This window comes from Canis lupus, chromosome 5 (assembly GCF_003254725.2).
Source record: "Canis lupus dingo isolate Sandy chromosome 5, ASM325472v2, whole genome shotgun sequence".
NCBI classification, from domain to species: Eukaryota; Metazoa; Chordata; class Mammalia; order Carnivora; family Canidae; genus Canis; species Canis lupus.
The window spans coordinates 7096010-7119700 of record NC_064247.1 but is presented as its reverse complement, the minus strand read 5'-3'; positions in this window follow the sequence as shown (position 1 = coordinate 7119700).

Genomic DNA, 23691 nt, shown 5'->3' with positions numbered 1-23691 from the left:
CAGAGACCATATGGCTCATAAAATCTAAAATATTTACCAGATGGACCTTTATAGAAATCAGTTTGCTGATCATTGATCTATTTAAATACTGAATTACCTTTTCTAAAGATACAGTAACCCTTTTTTTCCTGGAATAAATCCAATATATACATCCTATATAGATATATAAAATATGTAATCCAAACTATATATTATATATTAATTAATTAATCAATATAATTCATATTATTGCAGAATTTGATTTGATAAATTTATTTCACTAGAGTTTTGCTTCTCTATTTATGAGTAAGACTGACCTCTAATTTTCCATTTATTAACTATCCTCACTGTGTTTTGGTATCACAATAATGCTGGCCTCCTTTTAGAAAGCATTCTGTCTTTTTCTACTCTTATGGCTATTGTGCATTTTATCTAAAGTTGAAGTCTTTCTTATTAATTTTTTTAAGTTTTTATTGAAATTTCAGTTAGTTAACATACTGTAACATTAGTTTCAGGTGTACAATATAGGATTTTTTCTTATTTAAACATTGGTTAGAATTCATAGATAAGGGGCTCCTGGGGGGCTTAGTTTGTCGAGGGTCTGCCTTTAGCTTTGGTCATGATCCTAGGGTCCTGGGGTAAAGCCCCACGCAGGTTCTCTGCTCAGAGCCTGCTTCTCTCTCTCCCTCTGCCTGCCATTCTGCCTACTTGATCTCTCTCTCTCTCTGTGTCAAATAAATAAATAAACAAAATCTTTAAAAAAATCATTCACAGGTTAAGCTATTAGAGTCAGGAAGTTTCTTTGCAATAAAAATTTTAGTAGTAAATAAATATCTGTTATGTTGGTAGATATGTTTAGATTTTCCTTTTTTTTCTTAAACTATTTTAGATAAATTATCTCTTTCTAGGAATTTTTTTATTTTTTTCTCAGCTTTGAATTATATTGACATAGTTTTTTAAAATAATATGTTGCTGGGGGTCCCTGGGTGGCTCAGCGATTTGGCGCCTATCTTCAGCCTAGGGCGTGATCCTGGAGTCCCAGGATCAAGTCCCACCTCAGGCTCCCTGCATGGAGCCTGCTTCTCCCTCTGCCTATGTCTCTACCTGTCTCTCTTTCTCTGTGTCTCTCATGAATAAATAAATAAGATCTTTAAAAAAAATAATAATATGTTGCTAATATTCTGTAATAGGGATGGAAACTTATATAGGCCTCCTTTTTTAAAAACATATTTATTTATTTATTTATTCATGAGAGACAGAGAGAGAGAGCAGAGGCACAGACAGAGGGAGAAGCAGGCTCCTCCACGCAGGGAGCCTAATGCGGGACTCGATCCCAGAACCCCAGGATCAGGACCTGAGCCAAAGGCAGACATTCAACCATTGAGCCACCCAGGTGTTCCAGGACTCCTTTTATTTTAATCTCTGATATTGTTTGTATTTCTTCTTCTTCTTTTTTTTTTTTTTTTTTGCCTGAACAATCTTGCCAGAAGTTTGTAGATTTTACTAGGTCTTTTTTTTTTTCCCTCAAATAAACAACTTTTGGCCTTGATTTTTCTGTTTTCTATTTATATTATATCTTATTAACTTCTGCACTTATCTTTTTTTTAAACACATAAGCCTTTTTTTAAGATTTAATTTATTTATTCATGAGAGAGAGAGAGAGAGAGAGAGAGAGGCAGAGACACAGGCTAAGCCACTGAGCCACCTGGACTGCCCTGCCCTTATCTTTATTATTTTCTTCCTATGTGGTTTCTTGGAGAGTTATTTGCTTTTCTTTTCCTAACTTCTTGATATGAATCAGTCAATCACAAGACAGTGATCAGTATTAGGCAGTGATGCAGGAATATTTTTTTCTTGTCACTATCTAACACTGACTGCCATCTTATAATCAAGGGGCATTTCTCTTGTGTCTACCTCTCCTAACCACTTAGCAAATTAAAAAAAGTTTTATGCTTTTCTTTATAAGTGTATTTTATAATTTATATTTACTTTTATTCCTTTTAAAATTATAACTTTATAACATACATACAGAAATAATAAGTGTTCAGCTCAGTGCATTTCATAGTTTTATACACATAAATGTGCAGGACACATCTAAAGAAATATGTTATCAATATACTCAATGCCTATTTATTCCCTTTCTACACTCCCCCCCACTTAAACAAAAAACAAAATCTACTCTCTTGATGTTTAACAACGTTAGTTTTTTTATTTTTTATAGTTTCCAACACTTTTTAAAGTCTCCATATTTTTATACCTATTCAACGATTTATCTATTTTTTGTACAGATTATTTACAGTTACTTAAAATTCTTCTCTGCTAACTTCAAACTCTGGCTAACTTGTGGATTTCCTTCTATTTTCTTCTTCTTCTTCTTCTTCTTCTTTTTTTTTTTTTCTTGTGGCTCAATTATTTGGTCCTATCTACTCACATACCTAGAAATGTCATTTTGAGCATTGGATATTGTGTTGAAAAACTATAGAGGCTCCAAAAGATATTATTTACATTAAGAGCTAATTTACCCTTTATCTAGAGGGGGAAGATGAGTGCTCTGATTTAGTAAGCTGGACCAGGCTGACTCAGATGTGGTAATACTCAGCCTACCTCTTGTTTGGCTCTGTTTCTAAGCTTTCCAGAGCTTTTAAATTGCAAACTTGGTAAGTCTTTGTTTCCTTCCCTTTAGATAATGGCATATCCCTAGCTTTGATAACAATTAGTCTGTTATAAAGAAAGACTTCTTACCTATGTCTTTGTCCTAGATGCTATGGGATTAGGTCCAAATCTTGGTATCTAAAATATTCCTTCACCACACGTCATATGAATTTACTCTTCCTCTTATTACTTTTGCTGAAAGCCAAAGTGGCATTTCAAATACGATTTAAAATAATATAATAATTACTTACTAGGCAAAAGGGTGATTGTCAAATAGGAATGCTATTAGGTATCAACAAGCCAGGACTCGAGCTTTGTGTGGCTTTATTAGACTAAGTATTGCTATCTTGCCATTAATGTAAACTTGCTGATGTCCTGGTATCCAACAGGCAGCCAAGAACTTATTACAAGATTGATCCTCTGAGGATGAGATCACATGTGTATTTACAGTTTCTGACTCCAGCAATACTAATATTTTGTCCTCTGAATTAGCTTTAAGGATTCAGGAAAAAAAATGGAAGACTGAACCTCAAAATGACTTTTAACCTCAGTGGTCACATCAAGCATATCAAGCATATGAAACCTCCACCAAATGCTGCTACAATTGCTAGGCAGAGGCAGTGACTCAATCAGCTCTTGGCTAAACTTCAGGCAGCCCATCAACCCCAGGATTGAGTGTTGCCATAGTTACCTTGACTGGTCTAATCTCCCACATGGGAGGCGAGATTAAAATATCCAAGGAATAGAAGGATCTAGGGGGGAAAATCATCTCTGTTTTTCATTTTGCTGGGATGTTCCCCAATATCTTTTAGAACTGAAACTAGCTATATTTTCCTTGTTATAAAAGCTGAGTGGGTATGCTTTTTTTAGAAGTTAGCAGTGGCAGGATGGCAAAATTGTATGTTTGTGTATTTTTGCGTGTGTATTTCCGGAGTGGGGGGGACTGTTAAGCCTTTGGAACAGGTTCTACAAAATATGTTTTATATGCCAATCCCAGTGAAAAGGCTTCACCCTCAACCATTAAGGTCCATAGGAAAATGATTATGATTATTATTCATTAAGGAAAATGTGTTTGTGAAAGAACATAACACAGTAACAGAGAAGCCCAACACTCTTAAAAACATTTTCCAATCCTCTTGACAGCCTCCTCACCAAATACATGTGTGCAAGTGTGGGTGTGCACACACACATATACACATATGTGCACGCTCACCCAGGCACACTTCCCTAATCTCTGATACTTTCCATCTGTCAAGGAGAATGAATCTTTCCAATCATTTTTAAAACCATTCTGTTTTTGTGAAGCTTTGAGCTTGTACCCAGTGAAAGTTTGGCAGGAAGCATACGTTTCTTACTCAAGTTCCTGAACACGACAGCTGTGCTTCTCTCACACAACTTGGGGAAATGTTCCCAGTCTTAATCAACTGGCACAAGGCAGCAGAGGGGCTACATACAGCTTGTGTCATAGAGCATCCATAAATGTGTCAATTTCTCTCTTCTTCTAGATCCTCTACCCTGTAGCTTTTTTTGTTGTTGTTGTTTTTTTATAATCAGCTTCTATGTTTTTTTCAGTCTGTGCCACTTTTCTATTTGGGATCGTGCCTATTCTTACAAAAGGTACTTCAGTGTCTTATCTTCTTGATTATGTAGCCATTCATAGTAACTAAAGGAAAATTAGTGTCTACTTTTCCTCTCATGTAATCTATATTAAAACTAAGTGATAAAAATCTTGCTTTCATTCTGGAGTACCTCACAAATTCTGTGCAGTGTTGGCGCAGAGAGTACCCTGTGAACAATAATAAACATAATTGTAGTTAGAAGTGCCTGAGTGGCTCAGTTGGCTAAGTGTCTGACTCTTGATTTTGGCTCAGGTCATGATTGAGCCCAAAGTTGGGCTCCTTGCTGGGCATGGATTAATTAATTAATTAATTATTTTGAAAATTATTGCAGTTGAATTTTAGTGATTGCTTACTAAATGTCAGGCAGTATGCTATACTCCCAACCTCTCTTATGATTACACAAGTCATTGTATATTTTATCAGCACCATTAAATTAAATTATTAAGTGAAGTTATTAATGGGTATCATCATCTCTACTGACAAGAAAGCTGAGACTTATTGAGGTTAGATGACTTGCTTTGTTCACACATCTTATAAATGTATATTTTTCAATGATAGGCTAGTTTCAGTTCTCATATGAGGACTTGCATCTCTCTGAAGATGATTTTCTAGCCTGCCAGTGCTATCCTTGAAACTGGAGCTTGGCCACCCAGGAGGACAAACTAGTAACAACATTTTACCTTTTCTCAAACCATGAAACTTACACTTCTTCCTTTTGGTGCAACAGGACTTGCAAGCAGATACTTGGGTCTGAATCCTGCTATACCTGAAGGATACTTCTGTACTCTTTGAAAACCATTTATACTCCTTCAGTCTGTGTTTTTAGGATTATTTTTGCATATAAAATGATGATTAAAATAAATTATTTACATGGTTTCTCTAAAACTTAAATGAGATAATACATGTGGAAATGCTATTTTCATTTTTTATAATACAACACACATATATGCATATATGACATGCATAAATATATATGCATACATAAATCATAAATATACATATACATACATATATATATGTATGAGAGAGAGAGAGAGAAGAGAGAGGAGAGACTGGCTCTATTTGAAGCTCTACACTCTCTTCACAGCAGACATGTCCAAGAGAGTTAAGAGACCCCATTGTATTTACCAATAATTTCAGCTGGTGACAAGTAGTCTTCCTGGTGAGGAATATAGGTGGCTTAGAAAAATCACAGTGCAACAGTGTTTCACATATATTGTGATGGTGACCATTACCATTATCATCATCATCATCATTGTTCACTTTGTTATCAGATAATTACTGTTAATGTCAGAGGTTTCTTGAAAAACTTCTGAATATGAAGAGATAGAAGGAAAACCCCCATAAATAGCAAAGATTGGTTTGGACATATTTTGTGTTCTTTTACGATATAAGTTCTTTCCTCTATTTTAAGGTAATATGGTTATTATGTAGCTATTCATCCTATAAAATTTGTTTTGCTCTTACTATTGATATTTGGTTTTGGCTATTAAGTCCTTTTGTTCATCTTTTTTTTTTCTTGTTACTTTTGTCTGGTGATGATGCCTTAGATCATCATTTGGGACCCAGAACAGGATTCTTAATTATAAGACAGGCATCTGGAGTCCAAGGTGCTCTTCTTGTATTTCTTTGAAAATATTATCCACTCTTATATTTCTTTATCAGATCAACATAACCAATCCCATGATAACTTACTGTTTTCTTTTTAAATTGGAATATTTCCCCACCATATTCACCTGTTGAATATTTATAATCTGTATAATTGAAATATGTATATAATTTATAAATTATGGTTACCAAATGGAGGCCCCCAACCATAGGATTAGTGAAATAATATCCTACAAATCCTCAGTACATCAATATTTGGGCTGTAATGTCACTAGATGCTAAAAGATGCTAAAATCTGGGACTTCTGGGTGGTGTAGTTGGTTAAGCCATGGACTCTTGATTTCAGCTCAGGTCATTCTCTCAGGGTCATGAGATCAAACCCCGAGTCTGGCTCTATACTCTGTGCAGAGTCTGCTTAAGACTCTCTCTCTGTCTCTCCTTCTGCCCTTCCCCATCTCTAAATTAAATAAATATATTTTTAAAAATATGTTAAAATTTGTGATGACACATTGAGGATAAACATCTCTAAGTTAAAAATGAGGCTCTTCATCTTTCTTGATGATGTTCTCCTTACTTATATGATGTGGCTATGATGATGTTGAAAGGAACTAAAAACAGTGAACTGTGAAATATTATGTTAGAAATTGTTACTTTGATATTACCTGTCATGTTCCAGACACTAGTTAAGTTAAAGGAGTCTATTAACTTCTGTGATGTCCAATGTGAGGAGAAGGAAGAAGGTAGAGGAGGAAGAGGAGGAGGAAGAGGAAGAGGAGGAGTTTTATTTAAGCCAGACTGACTTCTTCCATATTTAAATTAATCCAAGTCCTGAAAAAGGTGAAGGATGGCAGACAATGGCTTACTGAAAGAGATTTCTGCAGCTCCAGATGGGCCTCAGCTTCCTGCGTGTGCTGTGGTCTACCTTCTCCTAGTAAGGATTCTAGGCTACTGTCTTTTGTCCTGTCCTATCTAGTCTGGTGATGTGAAGATGTTCCTACCAGGGAGTCAAGTGGTAATCACAAATAGCAAAATAAATAAATGGAGTAAACCAGCATCCCACATCTTTTGAGCTTAAGCTCTTCCCCTTAGAGGAAGAGATCTGCCAAATGAGACTAAGATTGTAGTAACTCAACATTAATTTGTTATGTTGAAGAACATAATATTTATTGAACATCTGTGGATCATGCCCTTTGCTAGGCAATACAGAGCACTAAGATGATCACTGAGGGTGGTGGGCTACCATATATAATGTACACACATTGCTGATTTTGAGGCGAAATGGTGATGGTCAAGGAAAAATCTTTCCCCTCTGGGGTTAAACTAAGAGGTTGCTGTGCAAAATGGAAATGTTTGGGGTACATTACACCAGTAGGCAGTTATCCAAAGAAACAATACCATTGTTAGTCTGAGTATGAGATGAATTGTGGTAAAATGATATATTTTGATTTATTAAGCTATGATCCTTTATGGAAAAAGATAAATATGTGTTTTAATTCAGTTAATCTTTAATAATAACAATGCAATATAATGTAGAAAGGTTAGGTTGGCCAATTTCCTTAGATTCATTGGAATATGCTGTCACAGTTTAAAATTTCTTCAATCTGGGTTTTCTATAAGCATGAGTATGCCTGCCGCAATTATTTGAAGATTTCTTTCTTACACACAATACTTTCAGTCAGTTAATCAAACTTGTGGTTGGAAGAAATTGGTGCGGGAGGAGGTGAGATTAGTGTATCATTAAGTAAAGTGTTTATAGTGGTACTAACTAGCTATAATTTAAATCTTGAATATAATTCTAACTCCATAATTTCCCTTTGCTGGGAATGTTGCAATGACTTGGTCCCTCTAAAGCAGCAGACTGCTTTGCCAGTATGTACTCTCAGGACTCCTCTTAGTTCATTCAAATTTGGGGGAAGCGGTGGATAGAATTTCCAAGTTTTTTCTATATTTCATAAATTCATCAATATCAGCTTATGCCCCAAACTGATTTTAACCCTTGGCTAGTCAGCATTCAGTCAAATTTTATTTTCAAATTGCCTCTAATTTTTAAGGCTTTTCTGAACATGATTTGGGTGGGAAGCCTAAAGCCTAGGATCTAATGGGACCTGAAGTGTCACTAGGTTGAAAACTGTAGTCCCTGCAGGAATTCTATGGATGACAGATAGGAATAATAACATGCACTGTGATGGAGACTTCTTTATGCCACATGACGTTTTGTCCCATTTTGCAAAGTTCTACCTGTTATAGTGACTTCCCTTTTTTTACAGTAATTTTTACAAATATTTTATTTAAATTAAACTTGCCAACATATAGTATAATACCAGGGCTCATCTCATCAAGTGCCCTCCTAAGTGCCCATCGCCCAGTTACCCCATCCCGCACACCCCTCCCCTTCTTCAACCCTTGGTTTCCCAGAGTTGGGATGATTTGTCTTAATCAAATTTAATTTTCCCAACTCAGTTTAATTTTCCCAACTCAGTTCCCCTCCTTCCCCTTATAATCCTTTTAACTATTCCTTATATTCCACATATGAGTGAAACCATATGATAATTGTCTTTCTCCGATTGACTTATTTCACTCAGCATAATACCTTCCAGTTTCATCCATGTTGAAGTAAATGGTAGGTATTCATCCAATCTGATGGCTGAGTAATATTCCATTGTATATATAGACCATATCTTTATCCATTTATCTGTCGAAGGACATCGTGGCTCCTTCCATAGTTTGGCTATTGTGGACATTGCTGCTATGAACATGGGGTTGCAGCTGTCCCATTGTTTCACTGCACCTGTATCTTTGGGGTAAATACCCAGTATTGCAATTGCGGGGTGGTAGGGTAACCCTATTTTCAAATTCTTGAAGAACGGCCACACTGTCTTCCAGAGTGCCTGTACCAGATTGCATTCCCACCAACAGTGCAAGATGGTTCCCCTTTCTCCACATCCTTGCCAACATTTCTTGTGTTTCCTGTCTTGTTAATTTTAGCCATTCTCATGTTATGGTGACTTCCACATATAAGGCTGTGTTCTGTCTCCCTATCATTTGCACACATTGGTTCATCGATCTTTGGAACTCAAGATACTACATCTATTCCCTCGTACTATTGCAAAGGTTTGAGACAATATAGGCTTTTTGTTTATAGCACTAACATCCAGGTTATTGAAAATTTATAAGCACGTTAAGTAACAAGTTCAAAATCTAGTGCATATTAGATTTTCAGTAAATAGTAGCTATTATTATTATTCCATAAACTTCCTTTAAGACAGAAAAGTAAGTGAGCCTCTCAAAATGGAAAATTATGTGTTTCTGTATAGGCCATGTCTTTTACTTTCTATATTCTGATGCTTTGGCACCTGAAGACTTGCTGGTCCTGAACTGTCTGGCCCTACTCAGTGTTAGCTGGGTCCTGGAGATAGTAAACACCTAGCCATTGAGCAAGCCATTTCCATATGCGAACCAAACAGTTCAGAGCCTCTACCCTCCACTACCTACCTTGTTGGGTGCTCACACTCCAGGCAACTATCCACCTGCTTTACTCACCCCAGAACCTGGTACCAGACAATGAGGGACAGCCTCTGTGCCCCAGAGCCAACTGAAATTATTAAATTGAGCCAATCCTAAACCTGTTTACCCCGTCTTGTTTATTCCTGTGTAAACCACATGGAAGTCTCCTGACCACTGTTTCCCCATCTCCCTCTGCTTCCTGACCAACCCCAATTCTTCTGCATAAGACTCTCAGTGGTGTGCTGTGCCCCTTGTCTTGGGATCTGTGAGTATAACAAACCATCTTTCAGTGGTAGTTGTCTCCTGATCTGTAGGCCTCATCATACCTTAATACTAATAAAATCTATATTTTAAGATGGATTCTATCATCCGGGGTACTGGTCACTAGGTCTTAATAGTCTCCTGATTACAGACACTAGGGAAAAGAATTGCTGAGGAATGCTTTGTGATGCTAAGCCCTCTCAGTTAGGATTCTCAAGTTGGCATTGCCAGTCTAGGATCAACTCATGCTGGAAACAGCTGGTTAGCAGATCTGGCATCTTCCAGTTATGTGATGCTTGCTCTCTACACTTTGACATTCATTTCTGGAAGGGCTTCACATATCTAGTAGAAATAGTTACCTGTGTAGAGTGATTGAAGCATCACTGTTGCAACCAAGAGAATGGCCCAGTTGGATATTTCACAACAATGTCTCCCTCAGCTGAGACGCTCTTCATTTAAGTTATACCTTTGCCTTAGGCAAGAAGCACTTTGTCTCAATACAAGCCTATTAAAAATCCTTGATGTTTGTAAAAAAGAGAGATACCTTGCATTCATTTCAAGCATTCATTCATTGACTCATTTATCAATAAATATTTATTGGGTATTTATTTGGTAACAGAAGCCATGATAAGTTTCATACATAGTAACAATTCATAGATAAGCTGAAAACTTGATGATAACTTTCAGAATATCATGCATTTCAAGAAGCTGTGCCTTCTTTTCATTCTCTGCCAATCATAATCCAACTCACCGATTCATTGTCATATTGTCAATCAAGTCTTTTTGAACTTCAAACATACTTTTATTAGTACTATAATAATGATGGCAAGTACCACACACTGAGAATTTCCTAGACAGTAGGTACTGTGCAGCTTTATCGTGTTAATATCCACAAAATACCTATGAAGTGATACTGTTATTATTATTTAATGAGAAAACACAAAATAGAGTGTACAAAGGTTCAGTAACCATGCAAAGTTTATAGATCTGCTAAATGGTAGTGGCAGATTATGAACAAAGATATTTGGACTCTAAGACCTATTTTATTGACAGCCCATTTCAGCTCCAGGTAATCAGAGGTTCAGAGAAGTAAAATTCCAAGGAATTTCACTGATTCCAAACCTCACACTCAAATTCTCCCTTCCTTATGAATGTCAAGGGATGCTTACACTTCCCATAAACGATATTCCCCACTCTGCCAGCCATCTGATGGATTTAGATGCATGACGATCATACCTCTGCTGCATGGTCCTAAGCTCTTTGCTGCCTGCATCTATTTAACTTAGAAATGCTTAACTCACAGTCTTCCTATAGTATATGCTCAATAAATATTTGGCAGATAAAATGGGGCAAGTTATTTAACAAATTTGAGCCTCTATTGTCTTACTAGGTAAGTGTGAAAAATAAAAACTGCCTTCCTTTTTCAAAGGGATATTAAATGACCCAGGGGGATTATGTGCATGAGCATGTTATGAGAAGTATATTGTACCATATAAATGTAAAACATCATTGCAGAAATAACTGCAAGGAGACTTAATTTGCATCCTATTTCTATTTCAAGTAATCTTTGCCAAATATACCTGACAGGATAAATCGCAAAGCTCCCAACAAGGGCTTTTGCATTCTAGACTCTGTAAGTCTGGAGAAGTCTGTGACATTGAAAGTGTTGCTTGGGGTTAAATATTAAAGTAACCCTTGAGATCTGATGGTGAACCGAACTCAATTATGTGTAGCTATAGGAAACCTGCCTCCTACATCTGTGTGAATTAACAGTTACCCAGGAGTTGATTGCGAGCACTACGTATTTTAAGTTCTTGCAAAATAAATTTTTCTAAAGGAGGAAAGAAACCTTCCTTAAGAATTGATGAACATTTCAGAAAAGTTAATCAGAGGGGAAGAAAGGAGAGCAAAAGTTAGAATACAATAAAAATGCTATTATGAAAACCATGAGCTTGGTTTTCCTCTGAGTGGACACTCACACATTTGTGGACCAAAGGCTTGTGCATCTGCTGGTACTTGGTACTTGCAAAAGTGACCTCTTCAGTGTCAAGTCAGGCATTCAGCTTAAGTTCGGTATTGGGTATTCAATATGTGTTAAGGACATCCTAAAAGCACAAAAAATGAGGGAGACATGCCACACTTTCGGACAGCACTTGCAGAATAGTTGAAGTATAGCATCTGTATATGGAACTGAAAAAAATAGCAAATAATGTATTGTATGAGTCTGCTTCTCTTTCTGTTGTTGGTTTTATTTTTTAGACTCTACATGTAAATGAAGTCATATGGTGTTTGTCTTTCTCAGTTTGATTTATTCACTTAGCGGGGAGTTGGAAAAAAGGACAAGATAGGAGAAGAGTTTGACCAAAAGGTAGAAACTTCCAGTTACAAATAAATCACAAAGGTGAAAAATACAGCATAGTTAACATAGTCATTGATATTGTAATAATGTGGTATGGTGATAGATGGTAACTCTATTTATCATGCCAAGCATATCATAATGTATGTAACTGTCGGATCATGTTGTAACCTGAAAATAGTATAATATATATCAACTACACTTCAATAAATAAATCTAAAAATGATCTGTAATGGAAAAGACTGATACAATTTACTACAATAAAAATTTTAAACTTTAGAATGGAAACTACCATAAATAAATGACACTGAGAAAAAACATAAACAGAACATATGACAAAGGAAAATTTCCAGAATTTAAAATGTCCTTTTGCATTAAGTAAGAAATTGATGGACAAACCAGAAGATAGGAAACCCACAGGAAATAAACGAAAATATTAAATAATTTATTTAAAAAATCTTAGATTTTTAAAAAACTCTTTATATATATCTTCCCCTGTATCCCAATACAAACTTTTTCTCTTTTGTTCTTGCTCTTTTTCTCTTGTCCTCTCCCTCTCTCTCTCTTATGTTCCTAATATAAATTAATTAATAGCCTATGATCCAATTACTGCTTATATAGTTTACTTTCCAGTTACAATGAGCAAGGGAATCTCAACAATTTTCTGTCATTCCATTCTGATTCTAGCATTCAATCTAGGCCCCTATATATCATATGTTTTAAACTCATGAGCTCTCATAGCCATCTATAGGGGCCAAATTATTTAGTTAAGGGAGATTAGAGTGACAATTTTCTAACAGGAAAAATAAATATTGAAGAAACTGGATGGTTTCACACCAGCGATGCAAGTCATGTTGCAGAGAGTATAATTAACACTCTTATAAACACACATCATTAACTTGATTTCAGTCCAGGAATCAATTTCAGGTGCAAATATCACACTCACTGCGCTATTGAGCATATTTTGTAAACATCATTTAACAAGAAATGAGGTTGGGGTCAGTTCTTTGGGGAGCTAGAAAGTCCCATCCACAAAAATCTTATGTCTATAGTGGTATGCCTCCCTCCCACTCAAAGAAAGTTCCAACATCAACATCAGCGAAGACATCGGCCAAAGCTGTTAAGTCAGGACAAAGTTCCACATTTTCACATTTCATTCAAATAATCCTCTTCCTTCATTCTGAGGACGGTCTATTTCACTTGCACGGAGCTAGCTGGGAAACTATAGTGATTAATACTAAACGGACTCCATCCCACAGCTGCCTTGCTCACGGGGAAGCCAACGAAGAATACTAGTTCCCGCTGGACAATCAGAGGGAACAGCGGTTGTAAAATTAGTGTCAGAGTGGGCCCTGGCACCATTAAAATTTGGAACAAGGCAACAGCAGACTGTGTCATTTTCCCAGTCATGAGCTCTCGGTTTGAGCTGATCAATTCCATATAGAAAAGAGAGTGTCGCAGAGTTAAGCCTAAAATTCAGCTCTTAGTGCAATTTTCTCCTGCTAAATTTAATACTGGGTGTATTGTGATCGAGAACAAATTTACATTTGCTTTGTCTGTTAAATGGAAAGGTGAAGTCTCCTCTGTGGCCAAGGCAATGAACCCCCAGAACAATCAAGGGCTTTAGAGTTCTCTGCCATCCGGCTTTGCTGTCTTTGACACTTGAGGATTTTTCTTTCCCTTCTTTCCAGTTTCAAAGGAAAAGTCTTTAAAAAAAGAAAAATCTCTTGAACCTTCAGATTAACTTTCTGGACATCAAAAGAGTTTTAGCAATTAAGATTTCCATTACAATTAAAATCTGAAACTCACAGTAAGTCATTTTTTCCCCTTGAAATAGGCTGATTTGGGTGGAGTAATTAACCTGAGGGCAAGAATAATTTGTATTGCTTTTATTAAATTTTCAATAGATGCAAAAGAGTATTCTAATATATATGTATAGAATAAAGAATATAAACAAAAATTAACATGAAGGTACACGCCACTCAGTGTAGAATAGAGAATACCAATACTTTTAGAATTCCTCTGACCCATGTTTTCCAACTTTTCCTTTCTTCTTGAGGAGAATCCTAGAAATAACCACTTTCCTGAAATGTGGGTTTATGATTCCCTTACTTTTAATATTTATATAGGTATTTACTAATATATTAAATTTACTAAATTTATTAAATATTTTATGTGTATATATATATATATATATATATATATATATCCCTAATAAGAAAATTACTTGACACAATGTTTTTATGTGACGTAAACAGAGGGAAGTATATTCTATGACACTTCTATAATTTGCTCTTTTCACTCAATTTTACTTGGCTGTGATTTTCACAGGCATGCACATAGCCATGCCTCATTCATTTTTCCTACTCTGTAGTACTTCATTGGATACCAATATCACAACTCATGTGTTCTCTTATTGATGGATTTGGTTTGTTGCCAGATTTGCCCTACTTTACCTTTGGCATCTCCTTTGGGTGGCATATAAGGGTTCTTGCCAGCTACTCTTCATTTGTTCCTTCAGCCTTATTTCCCCAGCCTCACCAACCACTTTCACTTCCCTGAGCCAAGCACTATTCCACATCCTTGCTTCTGAATATACCGTTCCCTTTGCCCTTTAAACCCCTTTCCAGCTGGCCAACCTTGTAAATTTCTGCATCTTCAGGTCCAGGGTTATTGAATCTGTCCACTCTAGATGGCTAAGTACTCCCTTTGTACCTGAAATTGAGCCCTGTTAGAGCTGTTACCACAATATAAGTGGTGGCCACTACATAGAAGATAAGCTTCTGGATGAGAGAAACTATCTATTTTATTTTTGCATTACTGGAACCAAGGAGACAAGGAAGAGGTGAACATTCAGTATTTCTGACTCAATGACATTTCCCTCACACTGTCTAGCTTTATGTTTCTGAAGAATATATTTTTATAAGTTGTCCCACCATTGATACCCAACTCACATATTCCATTAGGTCCTTTAAATAGTGATTTCCAATTTCTAGTCCATGGAACACTTACTACCCTTGTTACTTAAAAAAAAAAAAATGCCTCCAGAATTAATGGGGATTATAGCACTGCTTTCAATAACACACACATTAATTCATACAATCAGTACAGACACAGCTAAACACACCTCCCCAATGATATTCAAAGCTTTCCAAGGACATCCAGGTCATACTTTGAAAGACTTTATTTTTCAATAGACTCAAACTTAGCATTGCCCCTCACAGAAGGCTCACAGGTTGCAATGTTTTTGTTAACTGACATGTTATCAACAAGAAATTTTGGTAATTTCTTTTTGTTGGAAGTTTCAAGTTTAGAAACTCAGTAACAGGTATAAACTAGCAATTGTTAAAAAATATCTGTTAATAACCTGTGTTTACTTTCCAGATTAATATTTTATGTCTAATACCCCTCAGAGAACATATTTTATGAAACAAAATTTATGGAAATTTGCAAAATTGTTTTTAATGGCAACTGACTTGTAAACTCTAGTTAAGAATACATTGTAAATGCTTTGACACTTTTTTATTAGATGCCTTATTGATGGGGATTGATTGAAGCATATACCTTTGAGCTGTAAGCCAATTGAAACATTGTGGCATAGCACAGCCCAGAGTGCCAGAGAAGGTCACAGAATCATAAAACTTACCCGTATTTATGTCCCTAAATCCAAGATGCAAGAATCCCACCATTGGATAAACAAGCCACCTTTCTCCAAATGACATAAGGTGAAGGCTATGAGCAAGACAGACAGAAATGTAATGCCTATGGTCTCAGCAATGGATCTCCTTCTGCATATATTCAGAGACCAGTATACTCTCAGTATACATCATACCAAGGAATGGGGTTGAAAGTAAAGGCAGACAGTGGTATTTACCTATTGGAATCCTTTATCATTTAGGGTGAAGGATGAGGAGAAAGAGAAGAGAGGGAAATACTCATAAGAGCTGTACGTACTGGGAAGAGTAGCTTTTTATTTTTTGCCCAACACAGAGACCACAATAAGCATTCGATTTTTTTTAACTTAGAAGACATAGTAGTAGTAACAGAAGCAGTGGTAGACTTACACAAAATCAAGTGTGCTAAGTATCATAATTTATGGTGGGTTATGTGTCTTTCTCATCTATATTTGATTGCACTTTGATAGTAGCATCTAAGAGGCCAAGAGCACTAAGTATTCCCATATTTCCCCTTCCCCACCACACACCAAATATTCCAGAACATGCAATGCCTGGATAGAAATCTCACCTAACTAGAATGAACAAACATAATAAATAAAACCAGACTGGGAGTTTGGAAAACATAATGCAGCAGAAGAAGAACTAATACGTAGCCTGGAAAACCCAAAAGAAGGTTGTGTCTCAGAAAAGTAGTTTCTCAACAGAATAACATCAATGAAGAAAAATTAAGATTCCTACTTAGAGCCTGTAGAAAAACAGGTTTGACCATGGAACAAGCAAGGGAAATACAGCAGGAAAATATGCTAAGATGAAATCAGAGACTCAAAATGAACTCAGTGATGAATGGTAAAACTGTAAAAAGAAATGCAAAGGAAACAGTATAAATATACTTAATGACAAATCAGATATGCAAAAGACAAACTGGCGATTCCCTCCAAAAATGCAGAGTAACAGGACAAAGAGATGGAAACAATTGTAGAAGATTATAAATAGAGCAACAAGGGAAAAGAGGTGCAATTTAAAGATCAGAAGTTTTTGTGAAGAAAGAAAACCAGAAAAATTGGAGGAAGGGCAATATTTAAAGAAGAGAGATAAAAAATAAAAAAATTCTCAACCTAAAGAAAAGAGCCCAAGCCACAGTTAGAAAAGAATTGCTTAGTTTATTCCAAGGTAATTGACAACGCCCTTACTGAAATTTTTCTTGACTTTTCTTTTTCAGTCTTAATGATGAAAAATTTAGAAGCTTACATGGAATACTATTAACAATATTACAAAATTTTTAAAAATTACCTTGAGATTTCTCATAATACTAAGATAGCAGAAGATACACCCCAATTTCTAAAGATTTTCAAAATAAAGTGGTTGATCATGTGGGGATTTTACACCCAATCAAAGTCTCCATGGTGTACAAAGACAATAGGCACATTTTTTATATAAAATATTAACTCTCTCTGAATGAAAACAACTCATTTAATGTAAAACTTGAAATGTAAATAACTACTGAACATACGATTACAAAATTTAGTATAAAATCAAGGTCTGTTCTTGGCTATATTATAAAGTATGTTTAAGTCAGTCAATGACTTGGAATTTAATTATACATAATGTAAATTTGAATGAGGGAAAAAGCAAAGATGGGGTGTCATAGGATTTGAAGTTATTTATTTGTCATAAACTGAGAAAAGCTATTATTTTGCTATCATTTTACTGATCATTGAGAAATATATCATAAATGTTATTTGATAAATTTTAATATCTTCCAGAAATCATAAAGGAAATAATAAAAATGATTTTGTAATTTTAAAGCACCCCTGTGGTTATTATAGCATTATTTACAATAGCCAAGATATGGAACCAACCTAAGTGTCCATCAGCAGATAGATGGATAAAGAAGATGTGGAATATTACTCAGCCATAAAAAATGAGATCTTGCCACTTATGACAATATGAACAGATATAGAGATTGTATTCAATGAAATAAACCAGACAGAAAAAGAGAAATACCATATGATTTCACTATATGTGGAGACTATAAAGCAAAACAAATGAACGAACAAGACTAAACAGAAATAGACTCAAATACAGAGAACAAACCAGTGGTTGCCAAAGAAGGGGGGATAGGGATGGGAGAAATCGGTGAAGGGGATTGAGAGGTACAGAGTGGAGCTTTTATAACTGGAAAGTTATAAAGAAATAAGTCATGGGGATGTAAAGAACACAGGGAATATAGTCAGTAATACTGTAGTAACCTGTTATGGTGAGAAATGGTAACCACATTTATTGTGGTGAGCATTTTGTAATGTATGTAATTATCAAATCACTACTTCGTAATGTATATAATTATCAAATCACTATATTGAAACTAATACAATATTGTCTAAATTAATTAATTAATTAAAAAACTAAACTAAGACCTTATAATTGCAAAAATATCGCAAAGTATAAAGACCAACTGCAATAAGGCAAAATCTGCATATTCTATGAAAGACGAGTTAATTTTTTTTAATTTGTAAGAAGCTCATTTATTGAAGAGAAAAACCAGTAACAAATAGGGAAATGGATAAATCACATAGGGAGTTCATAAGAAAAGAAAAAAATTGACAGAATCTTTAAACTATGAGGCAACGTTGGGGCACTTAGGTGGTTCAGTTGGTTTGGCACCTGACTCTTGGTTTCTGCTCAGGTTGTGATCTCAGTGTGGTGAATTCGACCCATGTAGGCTCCCCTCTTAGGGAGTCTGCTGGGATTCTCTCCTTCTGCCCCTCCCCCTATTCATGCTCTCTCTCAAAAAATGAATACATAAATATTTAATAAGATAAACTATGAGGCAATTTTGTAAGGGAGAAAATGTTTACTTTTTTTCCATTAATTAAAACAGGGTGTCATTGACACAGAGTTTAACAAATAGAAGGATAGTTACCATAGAGAGAGCCTAGAAATACTTCTATGTGAAAGAAAATCTGATAGGTGAAGAGGTAACCTTATCAATCAATGGAGAGGTAGATTGCACTGGGTCAATTAATTCGATTTCTACCTCATAGACACCCAAATATAAAAGTAGATTTAATCAGGAAAACTTAAAAACTTTAGAAATAAATTTAGCATAGTAACTTCTGGCCTTTGAAGTAGGGGAGGATTTCTTAAACAATATGGAAAAAAAGAACACATCTTAATAAAACATATTGCATAATATACATATATAAAGCTTTAAAACTTCTGTACAGAAAAGATACCTTAAATAAACAAAAAAGCCAAGTCACTGTCTAAAACATATTTGAAATGTATATAACCAATGAAGAATTCATAGAAAGAATACATAATATATAAATCACACAGAAAATGTCAAAGCCAGGTAGGTGTACAAGCAAATCACAAAAGAGGAGTCTCAAATGGCCAATAAAATTTTGGAAAATTAGCTAAAAGTTATGAACAAAGAAAATTCTCTCCACTCACAATAATAAATGAAAATACAACATATTTATGATTAAACTCAATTGTTTATTATTATAATTAAGCAGTCTTCAATGAACAAAACTACATGATTTTAACATATGACTCAAAGAATTAGAAATATCAATGGCTAAATATAAAAGGAAATGGGTTTCTTGAGATTACAAAAAAAAAAAAAAAAGCCCATAATCTAATATTATTTTCCATACTTAACTGGGAAAAAAATAGAAGTTTATCCATTGTTGGTGAGGTTGTGGTGATTCAAAATTCAAATACTTCTCAAAGATGCATAAATTAGTAAAATGTTCTGGAAAAATAGGTGGCCAAGAACACACTAGTGTTTCAAATTTCTTGTCCATGCACTTAGAAATTCAATCTCTAACCTAAGAAAAACTTTTCCAGGCAAAATAATATTAACAATGGCAAAAGTAAATGACATATATTTATAAAATATATTGATAGAATTCATATATATATATAAAAATTGTACTATATGCTCTAAATAAATCTAAGATGTTCAATGAAGAAATAAATGGGTTGGTTTCTTTAAGAAACCAAGAAGTTTGTTTTTTAACAAACTCTAAAAGTTAAATAGAATGTGAAATAATTCTATTTTAAAAATGTTGCTCTATGTGAAATCTAAAGGGATTTGGCATGGAGAGAGAATGACTGACATTCTGGTTGCTAAGGTAACTACAGTAAATTTTCCCTGATTGGGGAAGAGTCATAAACAATATTCCTTTTAATTTTTCTTTTTTTAAAAGTTATAAGCAGGAAGCCATGCCACAGGGGCAACATCTCTGAAACTTGAACACTTGAAAATAGAGTCAGACCTCTAATCAAGTAAACATAAAACTCAGGGCCAGGCTTTATGGGAGGTACAAAAATATAGAAATTGGGAGTTGGTTGGAAAGGAAGGGTTTTGAGAGAGGATGGAATGCAATGTATATTGGTTGTAAAATTAGAAGCAAATAAGGGGTGGGTGGTGGCAAAGGACAGGGAAAAAGATGACAAGGACCATTTTCAAGAAAAGAAAACGCAGTTCACATTCCATGTGGATTAGAGACACTGGTTAACCAACAATTGTACTTTCTAAATTTCACAAAGTCACCTAAGAGGCAGTTCACAATTACAACACCTGATGATTGGGTCTCATTTTCTGGGATGGATCAGGATAGATTTATGGTTTTTTTGTTTTGTTTTGTTTTGTTTTGGATAGTGTGTGTGTGTTGCTTTTTCTCTCCTTCTTCCCTCTCCTTCTGCACCTTCAATTATTTCTTTTCTTCTATAATTTGGTACTTAAAGCCGTGAAGGCTAGTTCTAGGGAAGGAAGGACCTCACACCTTTAAAGGTGTATCCAGCCTGGGTTTTAAAGCAGCTTCAAATCACATATGCAGTGCTTTAGGAGGAATCTGGTAAATAGTGTGTTCTAAACAGAGAAGTAAACACATTACCCTGTCTCACATTCTAATTTGAGCATGCATGTGATGGAGGGGATATAGACAGCTGTGGTCACCCAACACTTTGGGTTTGGACTTGGAGAACTATATGGTCAGTGATTATTCTATGTCTATAGAGTATTTTCTATCAATTACAAGCCCATGTAATACAATTCATCCTTTTCTTTTTCCCTATGTTCTTCCATCCTCTTCCTCTCTGTGTTCCTCTTCTAACTTCTATCTCCTCTTCATGTAGCTATCTGATAAAGGCCTTCACTTTCTATTTCTGATGTTACCAAGAATACTAGGTAAGGTATCATGTGGGGAGGGATCAAAGATTTACTGGGGCCATTTGTATAAACATACAGAAACGCAAATGTAACAGGAGTAAAACACCAACATTAATTCATCCATCAGGTGTTTTACTGAAAATATGCAATGTGTCAGCTACCATCATGGTGGGCTGGAGGGTACAGAAATATGGAAAACTTTTATCTTTCCCCTTAAGAAATATGGAAACTAATGAAAATAATACATAATTATGATATTCATAGTAAATATCATTTTACATAGCAATTAGGCAAAAATTGTAAATAGCGGTATCAGTGACAGTAATTAACATCACTCTTACACAAACAAATGTACATTTTATAGCTCAAAAAAAGCCCTTTCCCTATATGAATCAAAATCAATATCCACTGTTCTTATTCAGATGCTATCTACATATAGAATAATTCTTTCATTATACTCATGTGCACCTACACAAACTCTTCATCCATATAATATATATATATATATATATATATATATATATATATATATATGTTGTGTTTGCCTCACACATGGCCATGCTCTATGGTAAAGAATTCCTGGGTTTCTTTGGTGCATTCCTATTTAACTGGGAAGATATTGAGGAACACAGTCAGCTTCCTCTCTTTATCATACAGATAGTATCATAGGTTCTGTGGCATTTGGATTCCAGTGCTGACTCCCCCATTGATGCTGGCAGAAATAGTGTGATCTCCATCCACAGACCAGGAGGAAGAATGAAACAAGGGGCAGACAAAATTAGAAAGGGCTTTGCATCATTAGTCATTGTGAATTTTATGGCAGAGAAGAAGACTTAGTTATAGTCCACTGAAAGAGACAGGCAGCGAAGAAATGCAGGGGATAAATGTAGTAAAGGTACAAAGTAATGGTTCTCAAAATTTAATTTGCATGATAATCATTATTATAAAACAGATTCCTGAGTTCCTTCCCAGGGAATATGTCCTTTGTAAGTGGCCCTGGGCATTCCAATACAGATAATAGTGTCTTTTTTTTTTTTTTTAATTTAAGTTCAATTAGTCAACATAGAGTATATCTTAGTTTCAGATGTAATTTTCAGTAATTCATCAGTTGCATAAAATAGCGAGTGCTCATCACATCACATGTCCTCCTGAATGCCTGTCACCCAGTTACTACATCTCCCCACCTACCTCCCGTTCAGCAACCCTCAGTTTATTTCCCAGAGTTAAGTCTCTCATGGTTTATCTTCCTCTCTGATTTTTTTCCTGTTCAGTTTTCCATCCCATTCCTTATGATTCTCTGCATTATTTTTTATATTCCACATATGAGTGAAACCATATGATAATTGTCTTTTTCTGATTTATTTCACTTAGCACAATACCCTCCAGTTTAAGATCAAAAGCTTCCATACAGCAAAGGAAACAGTCAACAAAACTAAAAGGCAACCTATGGAAAGGGAGAAGATATCTGCAAATGACATATCAGATAAAGGGCTAGTATCCAAGATCTATAAAGAACTTATCAAACTCAACACCCAAAAAACAGATAATCCAGTCAAGAAATGGGCAGAAGACATGAACAGACATTTCTCCAAAGAAGATAGGTGATAATGTCTTAGTGAATATTGATAGAGAAACAGATAATGTTAGGTTGATCTCTCAGCTGTCATATGGTTGCCATGGTGATGGATAGGCTCAGTGTCCACGTCTGCAGGCAGCAGCAGCTACTAACTCAACTTGCATTCCTCTTCTCTTATTAGCTCCAGAAAACAGTTCTCCAGAAGTGGCTGCAGCCAGTTCTGCTTGGTTGGTATTCCTACACACTGGGACATCTGGAGAGGAGTAAGCAGAGGTCCCATTTTTTTTTCTTTTACACTCATTCTCACCCATTGCACAGCATAACTTTTAGAAAATTATGCATAGACTGTCTTTGCACATGCAACAATTGATTTATGATTTTAGGGTTAAAATCAATTCCCTTCTGGTCTTCATGACCTAGTGATGCATGGAGTTCCATTAAGAAGGAGAGAGTTTTTAATTCTATTTCCAATTTCTATAATTAAGGTTAAAAATCTTAAAACGCAAATTGCTTGGGAAGGAATTTATTCTCGAAAGTTATTCAAGTACATGTGTTGAAAAATAGAGATTGTCCTGTTCACAAGAGCTGATGCTAAAGGGGAGGCTCTAAAATACTTAAAGTGGTTAGTCCATAGGAAAGAGAGAGAAGTTAAGAGACTGGGGGTGACTAGAGACAAGAAATGCTTCACACATCTCCCTTAGGGCAGCACTGGGGAGGTGCTGCTTCAGGAGGAAGTAAGATGAGTTGCTTTGAGGGTGAACCATGAGAGGAGCTGGGATCTAGAGGTGTTTTTCTCATCAGAGCACGAAAGGAAGCCTCAAATGGAGATCTGTGATCACAAAAGCCCAAGATTCTGGAATAGACGGATCCTAGTTAAGGTCAAATAAGCAAGTTAACAAATACTTCCAGCCTGAAATGCCAGAATAAGCCAAATAATAAACTTCCCAAGCAATACATTTTCTGAAAGAGAGTAGCATCCAAACAAGTAGAACCTTTTGAATCTCTTTCTTTATGGACTGGAAGGAGAAAGAGAAGATGAATCCATAACGTATTGGGGGATAACTCCTGAACATATATGAAGATCAATTTTAAAGTTTAATTTTAGCAAACAGGCTTGTTTGTTCATCTGTTTTAAATGCAGTCTTTTTCATATTGTTTTTATTTTGTTATACTTGTTAATTATAATTCTGATCTTTAAGTGGAGGGTGGTACCATATTTCCTTGATTCCAAGACACAATTGATCTTCAAATGACCCACCAATTTCATAACAGATTTTGGG